Raw genomic sequence first — 16,814 nt, forward strand, 5'->3', positions numbered from 1 at the left:
TTTAAGAGATTGATAGTCATTTTAGTCTGTCACATATTTTTATGCAATTTGATTGTGATTGAATGAGATTTGTAGAACAGGATTTGTTATATATCATTGTTTTATTTCATACCATTCGTGAGGAATAAACAACAAAAATAACAAAAAAAAATGAACTACAAAAATAACAAAAAAAAAAAGAAACGGTGACATATAACAAACCCGATTATAAATTATGTAAAACATGACTTAAGTCCATGTTTTAAAATTAAAGAAAGAAGAAAAGAGGTCATGGCTTATTTATTTAATCTGACTTTTTTATATTTTCATGCTACACCACCCCATGCCTCCACCCAAAAAAAAAAAAAAAAAAAAAAATTGTTTTTGAAGGATGTGGAAAGAATTCAAATAATCTCAAGTCAAGAGGACACCACAAATCACCGGCATCAGAAAAAATTCTATCACAGTGATGAGTTAATCTAGAAAAACCAATCATATTCTCTCAAAGTAAATTCTTCAATTCCAGTCTATCATTAAACATTAATCTATACAAGTACAATTTATAATAAATGAATACATACAACTCATGTTCATTATGGGTTACAACACAATGAAAGCAGCAGATGATAAGAAGTTCGAGGGCAATGCTTCTCAAGCAAATGGAACATATTGTCATTCCTCTGGCCTTGCTATCATTCCACTGGCTTCTCTGCAGAAATATTTGGCATTCCTCTAGCTTTGCTATCATTGGATCAATTTGCTATCATTGGATCAAATGGGTTGCGATCAGAAAAAACTAAACCTTGTTTGATGTGACCCGCATACCGAGAATGCAGTACTTGCTTCGAAACAACTGGAAGCCGTATGGACTGACATTCTCCGAGCGCTGAATGTAGATTTTCTGCTCACTGCTTCTCAAGGCTCTTGCCTAAAACTATTGCGTCTAATATTGGTACGTTTGTGTCTGCAGGGTTATTGGATAAGCAACATCTCCAACTAATACAACATTGTCCCAAACTTTTTGTTCTAAAGGATCACAATCATATATGACATTTGGGGATGACATTGACAAGTTCTGCAGCATGGTCAAGTCTTACTTCAAGTCCAGAGGGTCTAAACTTCCCTTTGGTTTGGATCATTTGTGCAGATACTTGCAAAATACAACAAATTTGAAAAGTACAATATTTCTTTAATTATGATTTTTTTAAGTATTGTATAGTGTTTTTATTATTATTGATTTTCACACCTTTTATTATACAGGCATTTGATGAATGCAATTAATCATCCGATCATGTTGACGCCAGACGCAAGATTCGAGTATAGGTTAGTTGTCTATTATCTTGTTAAAGACCATTCTAGCCTATACTTGCATCTTGCATCTGGCGTCAACATGACCGGATGATTAATTACATTCATCAAATGCCTGTATAACAAAAAGCGTGAAAATCAATAGTAATAAAAATACTATACAATACTTAAAAAATCATAATTAAAGAAATACTGTACTTTTCAAATTTGTTGTAATTTTGCAAGTGTCTGCACAAATAATCCAAACCAAAGGAAGTTTTGACCCTTTCGACTTGAAGAGACTTGACCATGACGTAAAACTTGTCAATGTCATCCCCAAATGTCTTCTCGTACCACTCAGGATCTTGGTATTTCCATCAACCAAGTAGACATTGTTTGCACAAATTTCTCTATGCGGTTGTCTCAATGTACATCTGAACTATATGACGCCATTGAGTATATCCCTACAGAGCAAATGACACAAGAAAAACTTGAATGAAAAGACAAAAAAACAAATGAATAAATTATTTAGATAAATAGCAAATCTAACATAGACATGCACTTGCTCCAAGATGCCAATAAAAGACTTACTCAGCGTTACAGGATACTCAGAATCAACGAAAGAGTTTTTCTTCACCCAATCGTATAGAATTCCTTCTACCACCTCTGTGAAAACCAACTCTTTGCCAACAAAACTATTTGACACTTTCCAATTACTCTCAGTAAATATGGGCTGCAGTGACTCGTCGCAAATTCGTACCACCATTGTAAATCTTTTGATTGTGACTCAAGGTGATACACCACTTTTATACTACTTTGTATACTTCCAATGTAACCAGTATACATGTTTGAATCCTCGATTTGTTTTCCTTCTAAAAATTGTATTTCAAATGCTCCAGCAGGCTGAGTCGTATAATTAAAACAAAATATATGGATAAAAAGTTAGCTATACGATAATATGGATAAAATATTCTACAAAATGGAGGAATAGGATGAAACATACTGTGGTATCTGGATCAACAACCATCTTGTATCAAAATCAGCAACTCTAAAATAGGGTCGCCCTCTGTAACAAATTAGAATAATAAACCACAACAAAGAGTTAATATACTGCTAGTGCTACCACTTAATCTCCTAAATCCAGGCCATTGACAAAGCCAGTAGACTATAAGCACAGCAAGGATATGAAGGCAATTAAATCTTCTCAATAATGCATACAATGACAGAAAAAATTAAAAGGTTCTGATTCAATAGACCGACAAAGGATTTAGCAGTTTTATTACAAAAATAACAACCACGTCAGCTCTCCACATCACCAGCAGTACATGTAGTAGAGGTGAACTTATAAAACTAAACTAACAAGTAACAAATTACTCTACTAAACAATAACAGGACTACCAAAGTATAGACTGATGAATCCCATGAAAATGTTAGGATCTTAAATTGTAATATCCCTACGGTTATCATCAGTTTTTCAGACTTGAGAGCACATACGAAGATGAATGCAGCTGCATGAGCTTAACTTAGAGAATCAAAGCTAAAAGAATCAATATATATAGTAAAGAAACCTGATGCATGATTGCAGGGCTAAGGTCAACTTAACATTCTGCGCTGATGTTTCAAGCTAAGATAGTCCAAGCGATCATAGTCTTTATCTCAAGGTCAATTAGAAGAAATGGACACAAGGTCTGGAATTCAGTATCATAATTTAAAACAATTAAAAGTAAAATATAAATCTCTCTTTCTTAGGTCCACAGACACAAGTGCATACCATATGTATCGATCGTATTGGGGGAACTATTAGATCACCACTAGTCTCAAAAACTTAAGATGTTAGAAAATGAGCTCAATAATATACATCAAGCTCAAAAGCTTAAGTTGTCTAGAAATAAGCTCAACAATGTATATCAAGCTCTCCAATAGGGACAAATGACTTTTAGAATGCTGTCATATCAGCACCCATAGTGGAACAAGGCCCATTATATGGTTCCCATTCATCTTAGCACCCTTATCTTCATCATTAATCTTGGAACCCTCTATTTCCAAGCCCCTTAGATTGGGTAAGCTTGGATGCTACCCAGCAAAAGTAAAGGGTTCCAATCCTATTGAACAAAAAGATGTCAAACCTAAGGTAGAAAACAACATTATTCAAAAAGTGACGTAAATCAGAAGATCAAAACCAGTTCATTTATGTAAAACTCTTGGCCAAAGTAAACCTCAATGGAACACATACACACACAACAAATAAATGAATTTCAAACTGAAAATCAACCCATAAAAGAAGAGGAATGCAAAGGGCAAGTCATATAATATCTATTAAAAAAGGAATATCTCCATAAAATAAGAGAAAAGCAAGGGCAAGTCATATAATATCTGACTACATACATTCTATTCCCTCTCCTCTTAATATTGCAAAGAACCAACTGCAACATGATGCCAAGCTCGGTTGATGAAAAACCATAAGAAAACAAAAGGAATAAAATTCAAACCAATGGCTCAAATTTTCCATTGGCTTTCTTCCCCTAACTTTCTCAACAACCTTTTTTTTTCTCAATATTCAAATTTTAGAGTAGATGTAATATCATATATCATCTGAGATTATATTGTATCTCATTGTACCAAATCAAAAAAACATATGCATGTATAGATTTTTTTCTATTATTTAAATACGTTTATAGACTAAATTTTCTCAAACATTTATGTTTATAAAATATTGATAAAAAATAGGATTGTTAATAATATTTGCCCTTAATTAAAAAATAACAAAATAAAAAGATGCATTTTATAATCCAAATTTTAAAAATAAAATAGTATACACCATCCATCTATTATTTGAAAATTGGTTAATGTTATATAAAATTTGGAGCAATTAGAGTTTGAGGGAATAAAAAAAAAATTTGTCCAACTTTAACTTGAAATAATACTCGGATAACTATTTTCAAAATTTTCAACATTAATTCTTTATTATAATTTTATGCCTAACATTGATTGGACCTAACTAATAATCCAAGTTGTTTCGTTAAATATTGTAACAATCATGTTTAAATAATCATATGTACATATTTTTTCTCATTAAAAGAAAATGGTAGGAAGGGTGAACAATGCATGGAAACCCTCCTTAGATGTGATCATAGAAGCCCCCACCAGCAAGAAGCCAAACAAGAGGGTCGAGCCCACAAGCACAGGAGATCCGCATGCCCTCCATTAAGTACTCAACAACGTATTACAACAATATTTTTGTGGCAATAAACAGTTCCCTATTGTTACAAAATAGTTTGTCACAATATGTCCTAATTTAATTTTTATTGCAACAAATTTATTGTGATGAAACTAATTCATAGCAATATTTAACTCCCACTGGCTTTAAAACTTCCTACCATGGAATTCGTAGCAATAAATTTACTTATTGCGAAAAATTAGTTTCGTAACAATAACCAAATTTTGTTTAGTGCAAAAACAAAGGTTATGACTAATCAACTAAGTGATAATCAAAATTATTACATCGAATTCTATCTGCCTATACAATTTCTTAGCTGCTAAGTTCAATCAAGTAGGAGTTCAAATGGCATTTACATGAAGTATCTCAACAAATGGCTACAATTTCTGCGGACAATAAAAAGAAAAAAAAAAAGATTGAGACAGTTATGAATTCCATTGAGTTTACCTTACTTGATCGAACAACAGCTATAGTGGCTGAACCTAATAAAATAACAATTACAGCCCAAGAAGTAATAAGTACTTGGCCGTGGACTTGGAAACTTCTTTCCTAATAAGGGAAAAAAGTACAGCTAGTTGGATCCAGCCTATTCTTGAAATAAACAACACGCACACACCCCCTTTCCAAAAAAGATCAATACACCAAGTACTAAAAGTATTTTATATTTCTAAAAGTTTTAAAAGAAAGAACAAAATTTCTAAATATCTCAAAAAAAACAAAAAAATGGATTATCAAGGGCTGAATTAACTCATTTTTTTGATAGACAAGTAATTGATGGAATCACGAATGGAGTTGGTGTTATGAGTTTCTTTGGGAGGTATCGGGAAGGAATTGGAATATAAGAATATCGATTCATACAGAAGAAAATGTAGCATTTGTGATTGTATTTGTGTCAAGTGGGTGAGTGGAAATTTTTTTCTTACTCCCATAATCCTATTCAATGAATTTAATTAAAATTTGATTACTTTGTACACACATTAGATACGTTAGTATTGAAAATGGCAGATTTGCCGATTACTTCAAGCTAATTAATTACGTTTTTTGCTAATGCATCAAATGTTGATAAAGCAAACAGGTTCATTAATACCTAGGCCGGCAAGTTTGGCAGGCTTTTCACTCCACCACGAAGGCAATAACCTAAATGACCACAATTAGCATAATAATCAACGTTATTCACGTCAAAGAAACTATAATTTAATCCGTGAAACCAATAAATTACCTCTTAACAATGAATCAAGCAATTAACTTCATGACAAATGCCTAATTAATTAAAAATTCCAATTGAAATAGCTAGGACCATAACAGTCATGAAGTTGAATTTCAAAACATTAATAGGTAGCCTTTGGGTACCGGCTTACAGAATGAACACCAAGCATAAGTGTGTCAGTTTATTTACAAAAAAATAGTGAAGAACAATAATACTTTATCACGTATTCAGTGATATGAAAACAGTTTCTTATCGGATTCTCATAATTTTTAATTTCAAAATAAGTGTCAGTTTCTTAAAACAATTATTGTTGTTATACTCTCTCTTTCTCATTACTGTCAAGTAGGTGTCCTGCTTCTTTTGTATTTGTACAGATTTTTAGTATTTACTATTTACAAAACCAATAATATAACAAAGAAGCATATGGAACATTCTATATTGGAAGTCACTAGAACTAATTTTCAACTAGGATTTTTGTTAAGTGGGAAAAATATTTAGCTAGAACCATACGCGTAATTTTTTTCCTTCATGTATTAACGTTTACTTTGTTGGGCATATTTCTTGGGTTGAGAAGGCTTCAAATGCCTGTGGCAGTAAGCAGAGGAGTGGGAAGCCCCAATGCAATCAAATGGGAAGTATGTCAAGATAGACACCACAAAACCACAATGTAGACTTTTGTATGACACATTATTAAATTGGCTCAGACAACTTCAAAGGAAAAAGGTTATAGCTTTTGACATTTGCCGTCTAAATGGAAGAACCAAGAAACAAGGACATGAAAGACAGAAATGGTGGTTTTTAATGCTCCATTGTTGTCTTCTTAGTTCTCTGGTTTTTTTTTTTTTAATGTTGTAGAGGCAAGGCGAGGCGAACATAACCACTCTGTTGTTGCTACTTGCTAGTTACATGTTTCATTGTTGTGCAATTCTATAACTACATATAAGGAGGAATTGCATGCGAACCGGAGAGAGAAATACAGATATATACCGTCAAGGAGAACGACCGCTTGCTTCTTTCCTGGACCAATCTTTTTTCTCTTTTGATACTTAAGACTTCCTCTTTGATATTCTCTCTTCAGTCGGCCATGGAGACAGGGACTCGCAGTAAAAGATAAAAAAAACAAAAAAAACACACCCACAAAAGGTGGGATAGGGTTTCCTTCTGCTAAATTCTCGCCCAAAGGGAGGGGTAGGGTTTTCCTTCAATTACAACGGAAAAAGGCTTCCACTCATCAAGTTCACCTTTAGGGGGCCTTTCGCATGACCCATTTTGATAATATGATCATTCATTCTTTTGGCCCATTTTGATAATCTGATTTATTTATTCTTTTGATATTTATATGTAAGTTATTCACTAACAAAATTTATTTTGTTCGATAATTTTAATCATATTTAATAACTTATCATTTATATTTTTTTTTCTAAATAAATGATGAAAATACATAGTTATAATTACCAAATATATCTGATTTTTTTAATTAATAGTCTACATACAAGAAATTAGAAGTTGAATGATTCATATCATTGAAATAGACCCCAATGACTTGACTATACAGTCCAATTTGTTTATGAGAATTGGATACAAATCCTTCCCATCATAACCGGGCTCTTTGGTTGTTAATCTATTCTATTATATAAAACCTACAAATAAATTAGTGTAAATTGTCCAAAAAAAAAATTCCAATGTAATTCTAAACTAGATAATTGTTCCTCTCATATTTAACTATTTCAAATATAAGTGTCATAATTATGAGATCTAATTACTTTAAAACAATTGTCATGATACACACGTTATGTGTGTACCCTTAATATTATTATATATAATATAAAGCTTACAATTAAATTAGTGCAGACATGTCATATATATATATATATATATATTAAAAATGCCCACAAGAGTCAGCTATGCTATTATTCAAAAAAAATTTAAATATTTTTTCAGCTGCCTGGTAACGCATGTGATTTTTTTCAACCGCAAATTATGTGCTCTCAGCCTTCTAGTTATTTACAACCACAAATTATGTGCTCTCAGCCTTCTAGTTATTTATAAAATACTATAGCCTGGAAATTATTTAGCAAACTCACAACCGTTTTTGAAATTGCAAGTTAGATCCTCAATGGCTCAAGTTAAAATAGCTTTGTCAAAATTATTTTTTGGCTTACTACAATGCACAAAACTTAATTTTTTTGGTTGTACTAATCTAGGGACTTGCCATTTTGGCACAACCAAATGCCAAATTCAAATTTGGGTTGTAAATTGTTCTAAAATTGTGTTCAAATTTGGGTTCTAAATTATTCTAAAATTTTGTACAATCTATAAACTTTCCATATTCAAAAAATTTGAGTGTTCCAAATTAAATTTGGAAAGCTGAATTTCTAGACAGATCTTTATTGAGTTTTTGTAATTTTATAAATTTTACCATAGTTTGAAAATTTATGTTTGATTTGTAGAAGTTGTGAAACTAAAAGTTGAAGGTTCAAAAAAAACAACTAATTTTGGTTGAAAAACTGATTTGACTTTGCCATTTTTTGGCATGGCAAATGGCACACCATTAGAGTAGTGCATTTGTGAAGCCAAGTTATTTTTTGGCTTTGGCAAGGCAAATAGAAAAACCATTGGAGTTGCTCTTAGAATCCAAGTTTATACTCAACTATGCTAGAAGTGAGGAAAAAATCCGTGGACCTGTAAAATTATTCTGTACACTTTCTAATTTATTTTTATTTTTTTGAAACCGATGTTTCAAATTGTGTTTTTAGATTAAGGTGAAATGATTTATATGTTGTTTGGAAACATTTACATTTTATTACTTTTATTTTACAAAAAATATTAAATATGATTATGTTTATTTTAGGTAAAAATGAAAACAAAAAACAAATTTGACGTACAAGTTTTAAAAAACTTATTTTGAAAAAAAGTAAAAGAATTGGTCTACAGGAAGCAGCTGTAGACGGTTGAAGATGATGGCCAAATGTGGTTGTTCGCCTCCGAAGGTGGTGGCCGAAAGTAATTGCCACTAGTGGGATGTGGTTAGTGGTGGCCAAAAGTGGTTGCCAATAGTAAGAGGTCATGGTCGAAAGTGGTTGACGGTCAGAAATAATGGCCGCTCGATCGTCTAAAGTGCTAGTTAAAGCTTGTTTCTAAAAAGAAGTGGTGACCGAAGGTGGTTATCAAAAGTGGGAGGTGATTGGTGACCAAGGAAAGTGGTGGCTGAAAGTGGTTGGCGGAAGAGGCCATTAACAATGGCGAGCGGTGATAATAATGAGTAGAGGGTAATGATTGGAAAGGGTGGGAGAAAGAGGAAGAAATGGCGAGGAAGGGAGGGGGGGTGAAATTAAATTGTGAAACTAGTTTTTTTGTGTTTGCAAAATTTTTGTAAACAAAAACATAAACCAAACAAATTTTTATTTACAATTTCAAAAATTCTGAACAGAAGAAAGAAAGAAAATCTAAATGGGGTTGGATCACAACTATGTTTGTTGGCAGGACCATTTGCACTGAAAACATATTGACATACATCCCTATCTAACTTGGATAAAAAATTTTGAACACGTGATGTTATTTATCGTCAAATTTATTTTATCATTTCATCATAATTGTCATGTATGATTGAAATATTTTAGAGCAAATTACACTGTTAGTTCTTGAATTTTGTCCACCGTGTCATTTTAATCCCTACACTTTCAATTGGCTTGATTTTGACCCTTGATTTTTTATATTGTGTCAATCTGGTTCAATTGAAAATACTAATTGTGATTTTTGTGGAAAAAATGATTACTAAGTTTGTTGAGCTTAATTTATTGAGTTAGATAAATTTATAATTTTACTCTTAAAAGCTTGACACATATTCTTATGTGCACATTTTTCATAAAAAAACCAATAACAATTATAATCAATTGGACCAAATTGAGACAATATCATAAATTCACGATCAACATCGAGCCAATTGAAATTACAAGGATCAAAATGACATAAGTGTTCAAGACTACCGATGTAATTTGCCCAATATTTTATCTCAAGTCTTCATATTTTATAGGGGTGTAAGTGGTTTGGTTCGGTCAAAATTATGAGAAAGTTTAGCACCAAACTGAATCTTTCAGTTTTGGTGGTTGAAGAATCGAAATAAACCGCATATTACAATTCAATTTTGTTGGTTTTGTCAATTTGGTGTAGAAGAAGGATTCATATGAAATTTTAAAATATTTTATAAACACTTGTAAAATTCCACATTGGAAATAAATGAAGAAAAATAGTGAAAATGTCTCCCTCCTTAATTTTTATTACAAAAATTGAATTATTAATGACTTAAAATATAAAAGTTTTTAAATATAATATTTTAGTTGATTCTGTTTATATTAGAGTAAAAATTTTCAAAATCAAAACAGACCACACAACATGAAAAATAGACATAAAACTAAAATTTTGATCCATTTTGAGCGATCGGTTCGGTTTCATTGATTTTTCTTACACCCCTAATCTTTCAGTTTATATTAATGTAAAAAGTTTCAAAATCAAAATAAAAAAATGCATCAAAAACTTAAATTTCGATTGATCTTGAGTGGTTAGTTCGGTTTCATTGATTTTTTTTACACCCCTAATCTTTCATGTGACATGGTAAGTGCTACTATTTTTTTAATATGATTTTTTTTACACATGTACATGACTTTTATAATATAAATACAAGAGGTGAAATGGAGCTGTTGATAAATAATAGTTCTCTCATTTTATTTCACCTTTTTATATGTACTCATGCAATAACAATAGTGTGTATGTATAGGATTTATTATATTTAGAAAATAATAAAACATACGGTACCATATGGGAAAGCAAATTGTTATTCATACAAAATTTATCACTAAAATGACGTGGCAATGACATTTTTGCAATAAAACGTCATTTAAATGGGGAATTTATTTTCAAATATAAGTCCCAATATAGTTAGGGTTATTAAACAAATCAAGCTACTCAAGCCCGATTTGTGAGCATCTCCAATGGAGTTGCTGTTTAACCTGCCAAAGCTAAAATTTGACAAAAATGACAACAACAGGGTCTCCAATGGCCTGCTATTCTACTTGCCAATGATAGAAGATGCCATTTATGTTCTCTAATTTGGCAGGTTGAATAACAGCTGCCAAACTTGTCAGATCAGCAAATATCAACAGATTTTTGGCACCAAATTCAGTTGAAGAAACAGATTTGAAACAGTAGAAAACCAACAAATTCAGAATCAAACCCAAATATAAGAACCAAACCCAATTTATACAATTGTTTTGCCAAATTCACAAATTTCAGAATAAATTTGACAAACCCAAATTCGGTTTTTTTTTTTTTTTTAATCATTTATCACCAAATCAGTTGATCCAAATGGAGTGTAAAAATCAGATTGATATTATCACAATAAACCAAACCAAAATCAGATGGATGTTCTTTGAAGATCAAAATAAATATCAAAATAAAATAAATGGATGAATAAAAATAGTTAGATGAACAAAAATTAAACCAAAAATCAAGATAAATAATTACGAAAAATCGGAGAGCACAGACCTGAGTTGTTTGAAGATCTGGAGATGCTTGAGTTCTTTGAAGATCCGGTTTGAAGCCATCGCGAGACCTGAGTTTGAAAAATCGCGATCACATCCACGTCAACAACCAGAAAAATAAACAAAAAATCAAAGCATATATATATATATATGATGTTTATATAGACGGAGAGCGAGAGAGAGAGAGAGACAGATCGGAGAGTACAGAGATCGAAGAGTATAGAGATCAGTGAAGAGAGGGAAGACAGTGCGAGAGTCAGAGAGAGAGAGATCAGTTTGAGGAGAGGGAAGATAGTGCGAGAGAGAGAGATCGGTTTGAGGAGAGGAAGACAGAATGAGAGGGAGAGGGAAGACAGTGGGAGAGTGAGAGCGAGATCGGTTTGGGGAGAGGGCAGACAGTGCGAGAATGAGAGACACAGATCGGTTTGAGGAGAGAGAGGGAAGACAGAAAGATGAGAGTGAGAGGAGAGGGTTGGATGACTCTAGAGAATCATCTCAACCGTTGAACATTTCAGACGTGGACGGTTGTGATCTCCCACTCTGCCCTTAAAACAGCCGCTGTGCTCTGTTTGGTTTAAAAAAAAAAAAAATTCAATAACAACTATCATTAAACAGTTTTTTTTTTTTTTTCAAATGATAATATTTTGAATTTTTATGGATAATTGGTGATTATTTATTTTTTATGTATAGTTAAAAAAATTTATTAAATATGTAGTAATATGTTTTTTAGTAAGGTGAATTATATTTAATTTTTTTTCTAATTTTTCAATTTTTTTTCATTTTTTATATTTGTCTAGTTGGAAATAATATAAATATATAATTTTTTTTACATAAAAAAATGTCACAAAAGAAAAAAAATAAACAAAAATAAAATCACAAGAAAACCTATATCCAAACAATACCTACAAATTTGGAGAGAAAGCAAGTTGAGATTTACTAAAATAGCAAATGACCATCAGAGTACCATTGCTATAATTTCAAAAAATAACGCTATTCATTACCAAATTATAGCAATAGCAATAACATTATAGCAACAATGGTTGTCGTTCGAAATCGGTTTATTATGTAAACAAGTCAAACTTAAAAGTACAATTTATTGGACTTAATCTAACAATTAGGAATTGTCTGATTTGCTAAACGAGTTAAAATAATTACTCCTTAGACTTTCGTATGAAATTATCATTCTTTTATATATGAATGATGATTCAATTTAGGGTGCATTTTTTATTGTAACGCCCTCAAAATAATAATATTAAACCCATCAATATAAACATACATTTATATACAAAAGATCCACATTCCCTCAAATAATCAGAGTACTTCATTACAAAAGTATTACACGTTAACAACAAAAGTAAATGCCCTGCGGGCTTACAGCTTTCCAAGTTATCACTTGGTTACAAAAGAGAGTATTAACTCGGTTACACATTAAGCCCTTGGCTTGAAATTACATGTAATACATCAAAAGGAAAATAAGGCAACAAAAGTATGTCTTGTCCCTAGCCTCCCAAGCTATGTTCGTAGAGGCGGCATGCTACCTGTACCTGAAAATGATGTTCCCATATAGGGTGAGCCACAGCCCAGCAGAGATATACTAAACCAACTATGAACAATGATTAAAAGATTAGCAACTGATAGGTGGTCGATACTTACACTTCCATTTACATCTTATTTCAATTCCATGACAACCAAACCTATGTTACAATTCACCTTTCATTTCTTATTCAACTTTGAGTTTGAAAACGGGGTTCAGTACTCTGGCCAAAACATTTTGATGAGATTATAGTTCATCACTAGAACATTTTCAAAATTCACGGTGGATACACATTTTGGTGTTGTATCAATAACACATAAACTACTTCCATACTTCACAAACGATGATGATATACATTTTAATGCTATATCAAATCAAACAGACTTTTCAATAGATAAGCATATGAGCTATATCACTACTACAACAGATAAGCATGTGAGCTATATCAACATTCCAATAGATAAGCATATCACACATCAACAGACAAGCATATTAGCTGTATCCACACTTCACTAGACAAGCATATGAGCTGTATCTACACTTCACTAGACAAGCATATGAGCTGTATCTACACTTCACTAGACAAGCATATGAGCTGTATCTACACTTCACTAGACAAGCATATGAGCTGTATCTACGGAGTTCATCCCCCATCTCCTCTCAATCCTATCTGGTTTAGAGGTACATCCCCCATCTTCCCCTAAACCGCGGAGTACATCCCTCATCTCCTCCTCTACACAATGCATATAAACACAAAGGTTCTATACACAATATAACGCATGCAAACATAGAATCACATACGCAATCAATCAATACATAAAGTTAATGCATTCTACCAACCGTCTACACATAATGCATATAAACACATTGGTCATATACACAATCACTCAATACATAAAGTTAATGTATTCTATCAACCGTCATACTCTATGACACATCCGATTGATTAGTTTTAGTTTGCCTAATCATCATGCATTGTCTACAACAATCAACACTACCCTCCACCGGTAGCCCAAAGCAATTATTTCTAAGCAGGAAATAAATGCACGGATGGATATTCAATCAACATTTCAATTCGGTGAGTGATAAATAATTTAACTACACCCTTTTTCCCATACATTCCCAATCTCAACAATTCCATTTCATTTCCTCATTTCTCACAATTAATTATCTCAATTAATCAAACAATGTAATTAGGTTATTTTCCATAATTATCATCCCAACCCTTAGGTCCCATTTTCATCAATGATTCAACATTTATTCCATTTCTCTATACCAAACATGCTTCCAGGTTTATTATAAATAAAACCCCAACTTTTGTAAAATTACACAAAGGCCCAAACTTTCTCAAAATTACCCAACAACCCCCGACATATCAAAATGCTAAAATTCAAAGACAAAGCTCATAAAGAGGAGTAGGATATCCCTACCTCGAATGATGGGGCTCAACGAAGGAGATGAAGAAACGGAAATGCTCCAAATCCCGAAATTTTTAGATTAAAAGATAGCCCTCTACGATCAACACAACTTTTGTAAAGGCCCAAGGTGAGAAAATAACTCCTACTAGATCAAACCTAAGAGAGAAGTTAGGGTTTTAGAGTGAGGTGCTCTTCAATGGAGGTTTTGAAAAAAGTAAGAGAGAGAAAGGAAATCAAAAAGTGATCAAAAAAGTGATTTCACGGACTGATATAAAAACAGGTCCGCTCGAGCGTACAACACCCCGCTCGAGCGTCAGACACAGGTTCACGCTCGAGCGTCCCAAGATCCGCTCGAGCGCCGGATGCACTCTCCCAGAATTTTCTGCAGATGTCCAAAATGCTGAGAGAAGGAAATTCACGCTCGAGCGTCCAAACTGCCGCTCGAGCGGAAAGGCAGCAACAAAATCCCGCTCGAGCGTCAAATCTCCGCTCGAGCGGAGAGACCAAAACCTGGGCAAAAATTCTAAGTTTTAAAACACGACCAACTTATTCCCAACTTGCCCAACACAACCCAAAACTCTAATTAAAAGAGTAGGGGATAGAAATGAGGATAAGACAACAACGAATCTACGGAACCGAGTCCGGATTACAGTTAAACAACAACAGGAAATACCGGGATCGCTATAACCTCCCCCCCTTAAAGAATTTCGTCCTCGAAATTAAGGGTACGCCAAAACACAAGGCCAACAGATTACAGAGCATTCAAAAATCGAGTCCCAAGGAAAGAAATTACTTTCACAACAAACCTCCAACTCACTCTTACCAAGGAAGAGATTAACCAAGGGAACACATTCTAAACGACAACACCTTAGGTACGCAAGCCTCAACAAACCAAACCTCTCCCGAAACAATTTCAATAACCGACTGGTGCTTCAAGCTAAGTCTCTACTCAACAACACGACCAAAGAAAATCTTTAGAGTAGATAATAAGAAAACATTTTCTTGTTCAAGAGGCATTTCTCAAAGATGTTCAAATTCTCAACGTTAACGTTCCGGAATAAATCTTGCATTTTCCATACGAAAACTCAAAAGCCTTGCAAACATTCTTCACAAATATGGTGTTACCCAAAACGCAGAGTTACCCCCGGTTTATTTGCCAAAAAGATTAATCTAGAATTCTTTAAAACCCTTGAATTAAATCAACTTTTCAACAACGCATTTAGATGGCCCCAAACACTTAGAAATTTTTTTTTTTTTTGTTTTCCATTTCTTTCCAAGATAACACTATCAACAACCATCACTCACATAGTGATGCCACAACCAACACGGAACACAACATTTCTATAATGATAGTTAATAGAAATAACAACAGTACTATCAACACATAAGGTATAAGAAATTCATGGTTTTGCAATTTTATCCCGCCTCCCTTTACTTAACCACTTTATAATCATAAACACGGCTTAGAAATACACAAATGATACACATTAAAGTGCTGTATCAATATCAAACCAAACATCATACATACATAATGTATAAAAGCCAATCATTCACAATGATCAATCAATACATATATTAGATGTATTATTTCAACCGTCAGATTCAACGACAAATGTTTGATTAGTTTCAGTTTTCCCAAATCAACATACGAAGTCTACAACGAACGAGACTAAACCCAAGGTGACCAATGCCAACCCAAAACCCGATACCGGCAAGCTGACTAATCAACTCAATAAACTCTGTACTCAGTAATCCACACGCTGATGTGCCACTCAAACCACTGACCCCAACCACGGAGTTCTCTACACAAACCACAAATTTTGGAATCTCTCCGGATCTCCCAAAATTGAACCGCATCGACACTGCGTCCAAGGGAATCACCATTTCCCCGCCATGGCTATCTAGCAAGCCTGCTCACTTCCTTGATCGAAGACCGACATGGTCAACCTCAATCACAACAACCCAAACACGAAGGACCACTTTGACCAACGCTATACTCATTACCTTAGAACATGAACTGCTCTTCCTTCAAAGAATGTTGCCAGCATCCACTCACAACCCAAACCCAACGATTGATAACCAATCACAACACGAACGTTACCCCTATACAACCAATGGGGTCACCACGGACTCGCTAACTAGCAAAGTCCAAAACACAAACCAACATACAGGTACCATTTCCACTAACCCGAGATACAAATCTCACATAACCTTGCCAACACCACGCAACTCTCGCAACCATCACATCTAACCATCACATCAAATCTCCACATCTTACTTGCCACCCATCCCGAGAGTACCCTCCAGAGGCCCAGCCTCCGTGCTAAACCACTAGTCAAAACTACCGCTAGGCAACCATCATGAACCAAACCCCGACACCACTACAGGTCGCCGACAAGGCTTTCAAGGATTCACTCTTCTAACTATCCAGTAGAGTAAAGGTTCTCACTCTCCTTGCCATTAACCCACATCTCCATCCGCAAACACCATACTACTGTGACTCCATCCACGGATCACACCCCAACTACGGACTGTACACCCAATCAACCCTTACGATGGCATCTCCCGATCTAACTAGTGTTAAGGTACAAACCTATCACATTCGATCAAAATAAAGGAGCTCCAAAACTTAGGA

At 33.7% G+C, this 16,814-nt stretch overlaps 1 long non-coding RNA gene across 2 annotated transcripts; it reads right to left on the bottom strand.

The window, feature by feature from the left end:
- Positions 1 to 449: 449 nt before the first annotated feature.
- On the bottom strand, positions 450 to 11,675 carry LOC145795186 (uncharacterized). Of its 2 annotated transcripts, XR_014335591.1 has the most exons (4): positions 11,232 to 11,674; positions 2,270 to 2,332; positions 1,858 to 2,169; positions 450 to 1,730 (listed from the first exon to the last, which is right to left on the bottom strand). It is a non-coding gene; the product is annotated as an uncharacterized LOC145795186 (long non-coding RNA). The 2 variants fall into 2 exon arrangements; XR_014335590.1 differs by having other exon boundaries at positions 450 to 2,169; positions 11,232 to 11,675.
- Positions 11,676 to 16,814: the final 5,139 nt, after the last annotated feature.

This window comes from Camellia sinensis, chromosome 7 (genome assembly GCF_055761805.1).
Source record: "Camellia sinensis isolate YWXY chromosome 7, ASM5576180v1, whole genome shotgun sequence".
Classification (NCBI taxonomy): Eukaryota; Viridiplantae; Streptophyta; class Magnoliopsida; order Ericales; family Theaceae; genus Camellia; species Camellia sinensis.